The sequence below is a fragment of the Geospiza fortis genome, unplaced genomic scaffold, assembly GCF_000277835.1.
Source record: "Geospiza fortis unplaced genomic scaffold, GeoFor_1.0 scaffold179, whole genome shotgun sequence".
Taxonomy (NCBI): domain Eukaryota; kingdom Metazoa; phylum Chordata; class Aves; order Passeriformes; family Thraupidae; genus Geospiza; species Geospiza fortis.
In genome coordinates, this window is record NW_005054533.1 from 307 (window position 1) to 8,978 (window position 8,672).

Genomic DNA, 8,672 nt, shown 5'->3' on the forward strand with positions numbered 1-8,672 from the left:
GCTGGCTCCTGAAAATCCGCGATACGCAGGATGCCTCCCAGGCTCAAGCTGGCACCTGTGCCACCTCGGGCTGGTTTGATAGTGCCAACGGAGTCCTACAGTCTGCCATTCTGTGCTAGAGCTGGTGAGTTTTCTTGTAGAGGGAAACAGCCGGTGTTTATGTTTGGGGGCCTGTGGCCAGGAGTGCCCGGCTGGCTCCTGAAATTCGGTGATTTTCAGGATGGTTTCTAGATCCAAGCTAGCAGCAGTGACAACTCGCGCTGGTTTGGCAGTGCCACGGGACTCCTGCAATCTGCCATAAAGATCCAGGGTTGGTGAGTTTTCTTTGCCAGGGAAAAGGGCCTTTGTTTGTGTGTTGGATCCTGTGGCCGGGAGTGGCCGGCTGGCTTCTGAAATTCTGTGATTTTTAGGATGTTCCCAGACCCAAGCTAGCACCAGTGGCAACTCGGGCTGGTTTGACAGTGCCAAAGGACTCCTGCAATCTGCCATAAAGGACCAGGTCAGGTGAATTAGTTTGCCAGGGAAATGGCCGAGGTTTCTGTCTGTGTTCTCTGGCTGGGAGTGGCCAGTTGGCTCCTGAAATTCGGTGATTTTCATGGTGGTTTCCAGGCCCAAGCTGACACCACTGGCAACTCGGGCTGTCTTGACAGTGCCAAGTGGATCCTACAATCTGCCATAAAGAACCAGGGCTGGTGAGTTTGTTTACTGGGGAAACGGGCTAATGTTTTTGTCCCGGTCCTGTCCTTGGAATGGACAGATGGCTCCTAAAATTCGGTGGTTTTCCGGATGGTTCCCAGACCCAAGCTGGCACCAGTGGCAACTCGGGCTGGTTTGAGAGTGCCAAGGGGCTCCTACAATCTGCCATAAATAACCAGGGCTGGTGTGTTTTCTTTGCCAGGGAAAGGGGCCGAGCTATGTGTTTGGGGGCCAGGGTCCGGGAGTGGAGGTCTGGCTCCTGAAATTCGGTGATTTTCATGATGATTCCCAGACCCAAGCTGGCACCACTGGCAACTCGGGCTGCTTTGACAGTGCAAAGGGGTTCCTGCAATCTGCCATCAAGAACCGGGGCAGGTGAGTTTTCATTGACAGGAAAATGGCCGAGTTCTGTGTTCGGGTGCCAGTGGCTGGGAGTGGGCAGCTGGCTCCTGGAATTCTGCAATAGGCAGGATGCTTCCCAGACCCAAACTGGCACCAGTGGCAACTCGGGCTGGTTTGACAGTACAGAGTGGCTCTTGCAATCTGCCATCAAGAACCAGGCGGGTGAGTTCTCATTCCAGGGAAAAGGGCTGAGGTTTGTATTTGGGATCCAATGGCCGGGAGTGGCCGGCTGGCTCCTGAAATTCCAGGATACGCAGGATGCTTCCCAGACCATAGCTGGCACCAGGGGCAACTCATGCTGGTTTGACAGTGCCAAGTGGCTCCTGCAATCTGCCATAAAGAACCTGTGCTGGTGAGCTTTTTTACCAGGGAAAATGGCCGAGGTTTGCATTTAGGGGCCGGTGGCCTGAGTGGCCGGCTGGCTCCTGAAATTCCGCGATACGCAGGACACTTCCCAGACCAAAGCTGGCACCAGTGGCAACTTGGGCTTCTTTGACAGTGCCATGTGGCTCCTGCAATCTGCCATCAAGAACCGGGGCAGGTGAGTTTTCTTTCCAGGGAAAAGGGCTGACGTTTTTTTCTCGGCTGTCTCAGCCTGGGACTGGTTAGCTGGCTCCTGAAATTCTGCTATACTCAGGATGCTTCCCAGACCCAAGCTGGCACCAGGAGTAACTCAGGTGGGTTTGACAGAGGCAAGTGTTTCCTGCAATCTGCCATCAGAATTTGAGGCTGGTGAGTTTTCCTTCCCAGGGAAACCGCGCCGAGGTTTGTGTTTGGGGGCCAGCGGCTGGGAGTGGCTGGATGGCTCCTTAAATTCCGCGATACGCAGGATGCTTCCCAGACCCAAGCTGGCACCTGTGCCAACTCGGGCTGGTGTGGCAGTGCCAGTTGGCTCCTGCAATCTTCTTTCAGGAACTGGTGCTGGTGAGTTTTGTTTCGCAGGGAAAATTGCTGGCGTTCCTGTTCAGGGCCCTGTGGTCTTGAGTGTCTGGCCATTTGCTGGAGTCTTCAAATTTCTGCCTCCCCTGCTCCATCCCACACTTTCCCCACCGTCCACTGCTGACTCGATGCAGCAGCATGTGGGCGCTCAAACAGGAGCTGTTTGATGACACACAGACATTGTGGGCTTCGGGGCAAAGACAGGGGAGCCTTGACAGGTGCAGAGCTTACTCTGAGGGTTAGGGGTACAAAGGACACAGGGTACCCAGCAGTGTTAGGTACAGGTGCAACCCTAATGGTGGGATGGCCCCAGAGCCCTTCCAGCAGCTGCAAGCTGTTACCCCAATTAAAAGGTAGGGATGATGTTTGGAGGCTACAGTTACCGGTAGAGGTTTTGGGCTGAGCAGTTTTTTCAGTTGTTTTTCTTTTTTTAGGTTTTTTTCAGGGCTTTAAAGGATATTTTAGTGGTTTTTTTGCAGGATTTCTTTTTTAGGAATTTTCTGGGAATGTTTAGGATACCCTTAGGGCTTTTAAAAATAATTTTTTGGGTGCTTTGAGGGCTGTCTTACTACTAGTTAGAATTTTCAGGGGTATTCTTGGGGCTTTTTTAAGACTACGTAAACATTTTTAGGACTATTGAGAGTATATGGAGTTTTTTAGGACTAGGGTATTTCTAGGGGTTTTGAGGGAATTTTTGAGGGTTTTTTTAGGGTCTTATTAGGGCCTTTTAAAGATTTTTGGGGTATTCTCAGAGGTCTTTTAGCACTATTTAGAGATTTTTTAAAGGTTTTTTGGGGATTTTTTGGGGTTTTTTAGGGGCTTTTTAAAAGTAGGGTATTTTTAGGGTATTCTGAGGCTATTTTTAGGTTTTTGTGGGGTGTTTAGGACACTTTGAAAACTACGACCTTTTTAGGGAATTGATAGGGTTTTTTAGGGTCCTTTCAGGACATGACAGAGGCTGAGGGGCAGCTCGAAGGGCACTGCGGGGGCTTGAGGGTGGTAGCTGAGGGAGGAGCGGGGAGAGGGGACAGTGGGTGACACACAGAGATGCTGAGGGTCACAGGGGCAGCTGGAGGGTGACACAGAAGCTGGGGGCTGAGGGGCAAAGGAGGGGCATTAAGGGTGACACACAGGAGCTGAGGGGCAGCTGAGAGGGGCCTTGAGGGTGACAGACAGAACCTGAGGGGCAGAGGGACGGCTTGAGGGGTAAAGGGAGAGGGCTTTAAGGGCTCGACAGTCCAGTGGAGATCAGGGCTACAGGGTACAGCTTAGGAGGCAAGTTAGGGTACAGGTGCACCGCCCCTCAGCCCAGCCCTAACCTCAGCCTAAGCAGCCCCCCTAACAACAGCCTTTTCCCCCAACAGCAGCACAACACAGCAACCCTGACAGCGAGACCAGACTGGAACCCACCTGATGAGACAAGACAGCAACAACTCACACCAGGACAACAACTGAGCTCTCAGAGGACAAGATCCACGGCAAAAAGGTAGGGAAAACATCTGAGTGTTAGAGACCAAGAGGTGGGGTTTGGAGGCTGTAGAAGTTTTTTTTCAGGACTTTTTCACAACTTCTAAGGATATACAGAGGATTCTTGAAGGCTTCTTAGGACATTTTTGGCTTAGCATTAACCTAAGGCACTATTTACTACCTAGGGTTAGGGTAACACCTAGAATTACACCTAGGGTTAGGGTTTTGAAACCACAAAGCCCAGAGCTCCAGGCACACTGCAGCTGCAAAAGGCATCCCAAGGGGAACACAAAACTGCCACGACATGCCTTCCACCACACCTTTTTCCTTGGATCTAGCCATAGCCCAAGGCTACGTTTGGTGCCTAGGCTTAGGGTAACAGCTAGGGTTAGGGTTTTGAAACCACAAAGCCCAGAGAGCCAGGCAAACCTCAGTTGCAAAAGGCATCCCAAGGTGAACAGAAAACTGCCACAACATGGCTTTCTCTAAAGCCTTTTACTTTCAATCAGCTTTAGGCACAGTGCCCGCCTGGCTCCTGAAATTCTACATTGCGCAGGGTGCCTCCCAGACCCAAGGTGCCAACTTGGGCTGGTTTTACAGTGCCAAGAGCCTCCTGCAAGCTGACATCAGGAACCTGGCCTGGTGAGTTTCGTTTCGCAGGGAAAAAGGCCGGCGATGGTGCTGACGGTCCTGTGGTCTGGAGTGGCCGCCTGGCTCCTGAAATTCCACATTGCCAAATTCCCTTTCGTCCTAACTTTGGAAAGAGATAACAGGCAGAAAATAAAGCGATGTTGTTCAGCATGTATCACAGGGCAGAGATGTTTGAAATTGGCTACAAAGCACGAGGAAGATTGTGTTCTAGGTGTCCAAGCCTTACAGCCAAGTGACCCCAGGCCAGCTCGGGTACACTCCCCCTCACCCAACCACTCCGCCCCCGAATTAAGCCCGAACGGCAGTGAGGATGAGATGAATAATCCTGGTGAGGGGACAATTTCAGAGACCCCAGTGACAACACATACAAGGAATAAAACCAGAAAAGCTGTGCCTTTAGTCACCCCCTTAAGGCAAGTAGTGGGTCCCACAGGAGAAGCCATGTGGGTGAACATCCGCTTTTCTAATAGTGACCTGAATAGGTAGTGGGAAAATTCAAAATTTATTGGGAAAACCCCAGCAAAGTAGTAAAACAATTTGAATTCATAGTCAAGAATCAAGACCCAGACTGAGGTGATACTAATTTCATGCTGGCAGAGCTAAGAAAACCAGCAAAAGAGTTGGTGATAAAGGTAGTCAGAGCACATGTGCAGGGACTAATTGCTAGTGGAGACTTACAAGGTACAGTGGACCAGTTGTTTCCTATTATAAACCCTTTGTGGGACCTGAATGATGCAGGCAGCTGTGCAATGTTAACCAGATACCAGGAACTAGTCAAATTTGAATTAAAAAATGCCATTCCAAAAGCAATAAGTTGGTCAGTAATATATAATGTTACCCAGGGACAGCACGAGTCACCCACTGACTTTGTGAACAGGCTCTGAGCAGCTGCACGTAAACACACAGCCCTGGATCCCTCATTGGATATGGGAAAGCAGCAGTTCGTTTCCCTGATGTTTGGGCAATCTAGCCCAGGTGTCAGGCAGAAACTTGAGAAGCTGAAAGAGCCTGTAAAGAGAGACTTAAAGGCAGTAATGAAAAAAGCATAGAAGGTGTATGATAATAAAGACAGAGAAAAAGAACTCCCTACAGCCATGGTGGCAGCTCTGGATCAGCGCCAGGGAGAGGACATGGGCATGGATGAAGCAGAGGCAGGGGCCAAACTACCAGAGGCAGAGGAGGTTCCAACCAGCCACAGACCAAGCTGGGGACAAATCAATGTGCATATTGTAAGAAAGAAAGACACTGGAAATGCCAGTGGCCAGAGTTAGCAGACAAACTACACAAAACTCTTGTAGCCACTCCAGATGATAAGAAATGACCACGACTTTCAGGTCTTACTCTAACAGGCCCACTGGTTAAAATCCAGCTAAAGAATGATAAAGAAGTTGAATTTTTAGTAAATACTGGAGACACATTTCCACTCTTGAATCAAGCATTGATACCCAAAAGTGAAAACTGTCTTTGAGCAATAGGAGCCACTGGCCAGCCAGAAAATTCTTCCTGAAATCACTTAAATGTAAAAATCAAGAAAAAAATGGGAATACATCTGTTTTTTTATTTACCAAACTCACCCAAATCTGTCCTAGGCAGGGATTTGCTTGAAAATTTAGAAGTGACACTTCAGTTTAGAAAAAGAAAAATGAAATTTAAGGTACCTGAAGACAAATTGGTTTTAGCATTAGGACTGACAATTGACACAAGACCAACAAACAATAATAACTATTTAGAGCAAGTATTGAATCAGGTGTACCCGAGAGTATGGGATACCAATAGCCCAGGAAGATCAAAATGAGCAGATCCTGTTAAAATCGAGCTACAGACAAAAGTTAGGCCAGTAGTCAGAAAGCAATACCCTTTAAGATTAGAAGATAGGAAAGGAATAGAGCCAACAATCAATAAATTCCTGACATTAGGATTATTGGAAGAATGGGAGTCAAAACTTAATACTCCTAGATTAGCAATAAAGAAACCTAATGGAACTTGGAGACTAGTGCCAGATTTACAAGCAATTAATGGTTTATACCTGACTACCTTACTAGCTAAACTTTGAGATGATTTTGTTTGGTTTCCAGTGATAGATGTGAAAGATGCTTTCTTCTGCTTGCCGCTTGCAGAAGAAAGTCAAAACGTATTTGCTTTCAAATGGGAGAACCCTAGCACAGGCAGAAAAAACCGCCTTAGCTGGGCAGTATTACCTCAGGGGTACGAGAACACTCCCAGTGTTTTTGGGAATCAATTGGCTAAAGAATTAGAGCTACGGCAATCACTGCCTGGGGAAGGAACACTCCTACAGTGTGTAGATGATTTGTTAATTGCTACTGACACTACTAAAGAATGTTTTGAGTGAACAGTGAACCTTTTGAATTTTCTTGGACTGAGTGGTTATCGAGTATCTCCACAGAAAGCCCGGCTGGAGCAGCAGCTATTGCTGCGCCCCTCATAGTGGGTGCCCGGAGTCCCCCCGGCTTGCCCTGGCACAGCGAGTGGCAGGGACACTGTCCCACTCCTCGGGAGGCCGGGAGAGCAGCCTGCTGCAGACAAGATACCGAAGCCACGCTGCGGACAAGATACCGAAGCCACGCTGGTAGGAGAAGGAGAGTGGACTCCAGTTAAGGGGCAAAGTCCAGCTTTATCAGAGAGCTCCAATGAAACCTGCAACCCAGGGTATCCAGCCAGCTGGAGACCGACAACTGGGCTGTGCAAGGTGTTATAAAGGGAGGAGTGAACAGGGGAGGGGATCACCCACCTACCAATGGAATTACAGGAGGGCATGGGGAGCAGGGAAACAGACATATAGGGGAACCAATGGGGGTAAACTGGAGGAGGGGCCCCGGTGCCTGAACCTATCACTCGATGCTCTTGGAAGAAGTTTCTGGAGGGAAGGGATGGGCTGTGGAGTGACAGACAGGACACAGGGGAGGGGTTGAGGGGAAGACAAGGCAGTTTTCAGGGAACCAGGGAAGGAGGCGGGGAGATTGACATTAAAAAGGAGGGAGGAGGCAACGGGGGCAGAACCACTGTAAAAGGGAGGAACTGGAGCAAATCAAAGTACAGCTTAATGCAACTAAAACATATAAGAACACAATACAACAAGCAACAAATGGATGTGGGGTCTCTGGAGGACACCGGTCTTTGGTAACGGCCCGGAAGGAAGCAATTTGCCAGACACCTTGGTCACAAACCATAAGATAACTCCGTGCTTTCCTTGGAATGACAGCTTGGTGCCAACTGTGCATATACAGCTGCAGATCAATCATGAAACCGTTATACAAATTGGTGAAAATCTCTAAAAATACTGTGATATGGACCCCCGAATCATACAGGGCCTTTGAAGAACTGAAGCGTGAACTCATGAGGGCCCCTGCTGTGGGGCTGCCTGATGTGAGCAAGCCCTTTTGGTTATTCCCCCATGAGAGACGGAATAGCTTTAGGGGTTCTGGCACAACACCTGGGTCCTTACAACAGGGCAGTGTCCTGTTTTTCTAAACAACTCGATACTGTGAGAAAGGGCTGGCCCACCTTCCTTAGGGCAGTAGCAGCAGTGATCATGAACACTGAAGAAGCAAGGAAGTTTACACTAGGAATAAAGATGATGTCTTAGTGTCACACATGGTGTCAGCTGTTTTAGATTGGAAAGGGAACCACTGGCTGTCTTCCTTGAGGTTCCTAAACTACCAAGCAGTCCTGGCTGAATCTGAATACTGGAATTCAAGTGACCAATATTGTTAACCCTGCCTCTTTTCTGCAGGAAAAGGAAAGGAAAGGAAAAGGAAAGTCCAAAGCTGAACCTGTAGTACACTACTGCCGAGACCATGGAAGCTGGGTGCTCCAGCTGCCCAGATCCAAAGGAACAGCCACTCCCAGATGCCATGAACTGGTTCAGCCATGAACTGCTGCTGTGATGGCAGCAGTTTTGGGAAACAGGCACTGTGAATGGTGGGCTACGCTGTGAGCACAGTTTCCGAGGTAATCGAGTCAAAGCCATTTCCAGCAGGAACCTCAGCACAAGAGGCTGAGCTGATAGCCCTCCCTCTAGCATTAGAAGTGGTAAAAGAAAGGGAAGTTAATGTTTGGACTGATTCCAAACATGCCTACGGAACTGTTCACGCCTGTGAGAGTCTGTCCGAAATCCTGCATTTTTCTGCCTCACGATTGCCAAAAAGACCACCGAAAAACCTGCTGAGCCAGTGCAGGGTGGGGAAGTTGTGTGCCTCTTAGCTACCTGTCTCCATAGGTGGTTACCTGTCGACTTCATGGGACATTCTGCCCCCTGATTCCAAACAATGGATCTGGACTCCCCGCCTCTCGGCCTGGCTGGCTTTGGACTGTGCATATGGCCCCTTTCCAACAAGGAGACCCCCCTGGCCTGCCTTCAACCATCGTGACAAATAAACAGAGATGCGGGCTTCTTCATCGACGGGTCAAGACAAGAAGACCCTGTATCACCAGACCCCCGTGTACATTCTTCTAAAGACTGGGACTGAACTGCCAAAACTTGCCCCCCCCCCCACCTC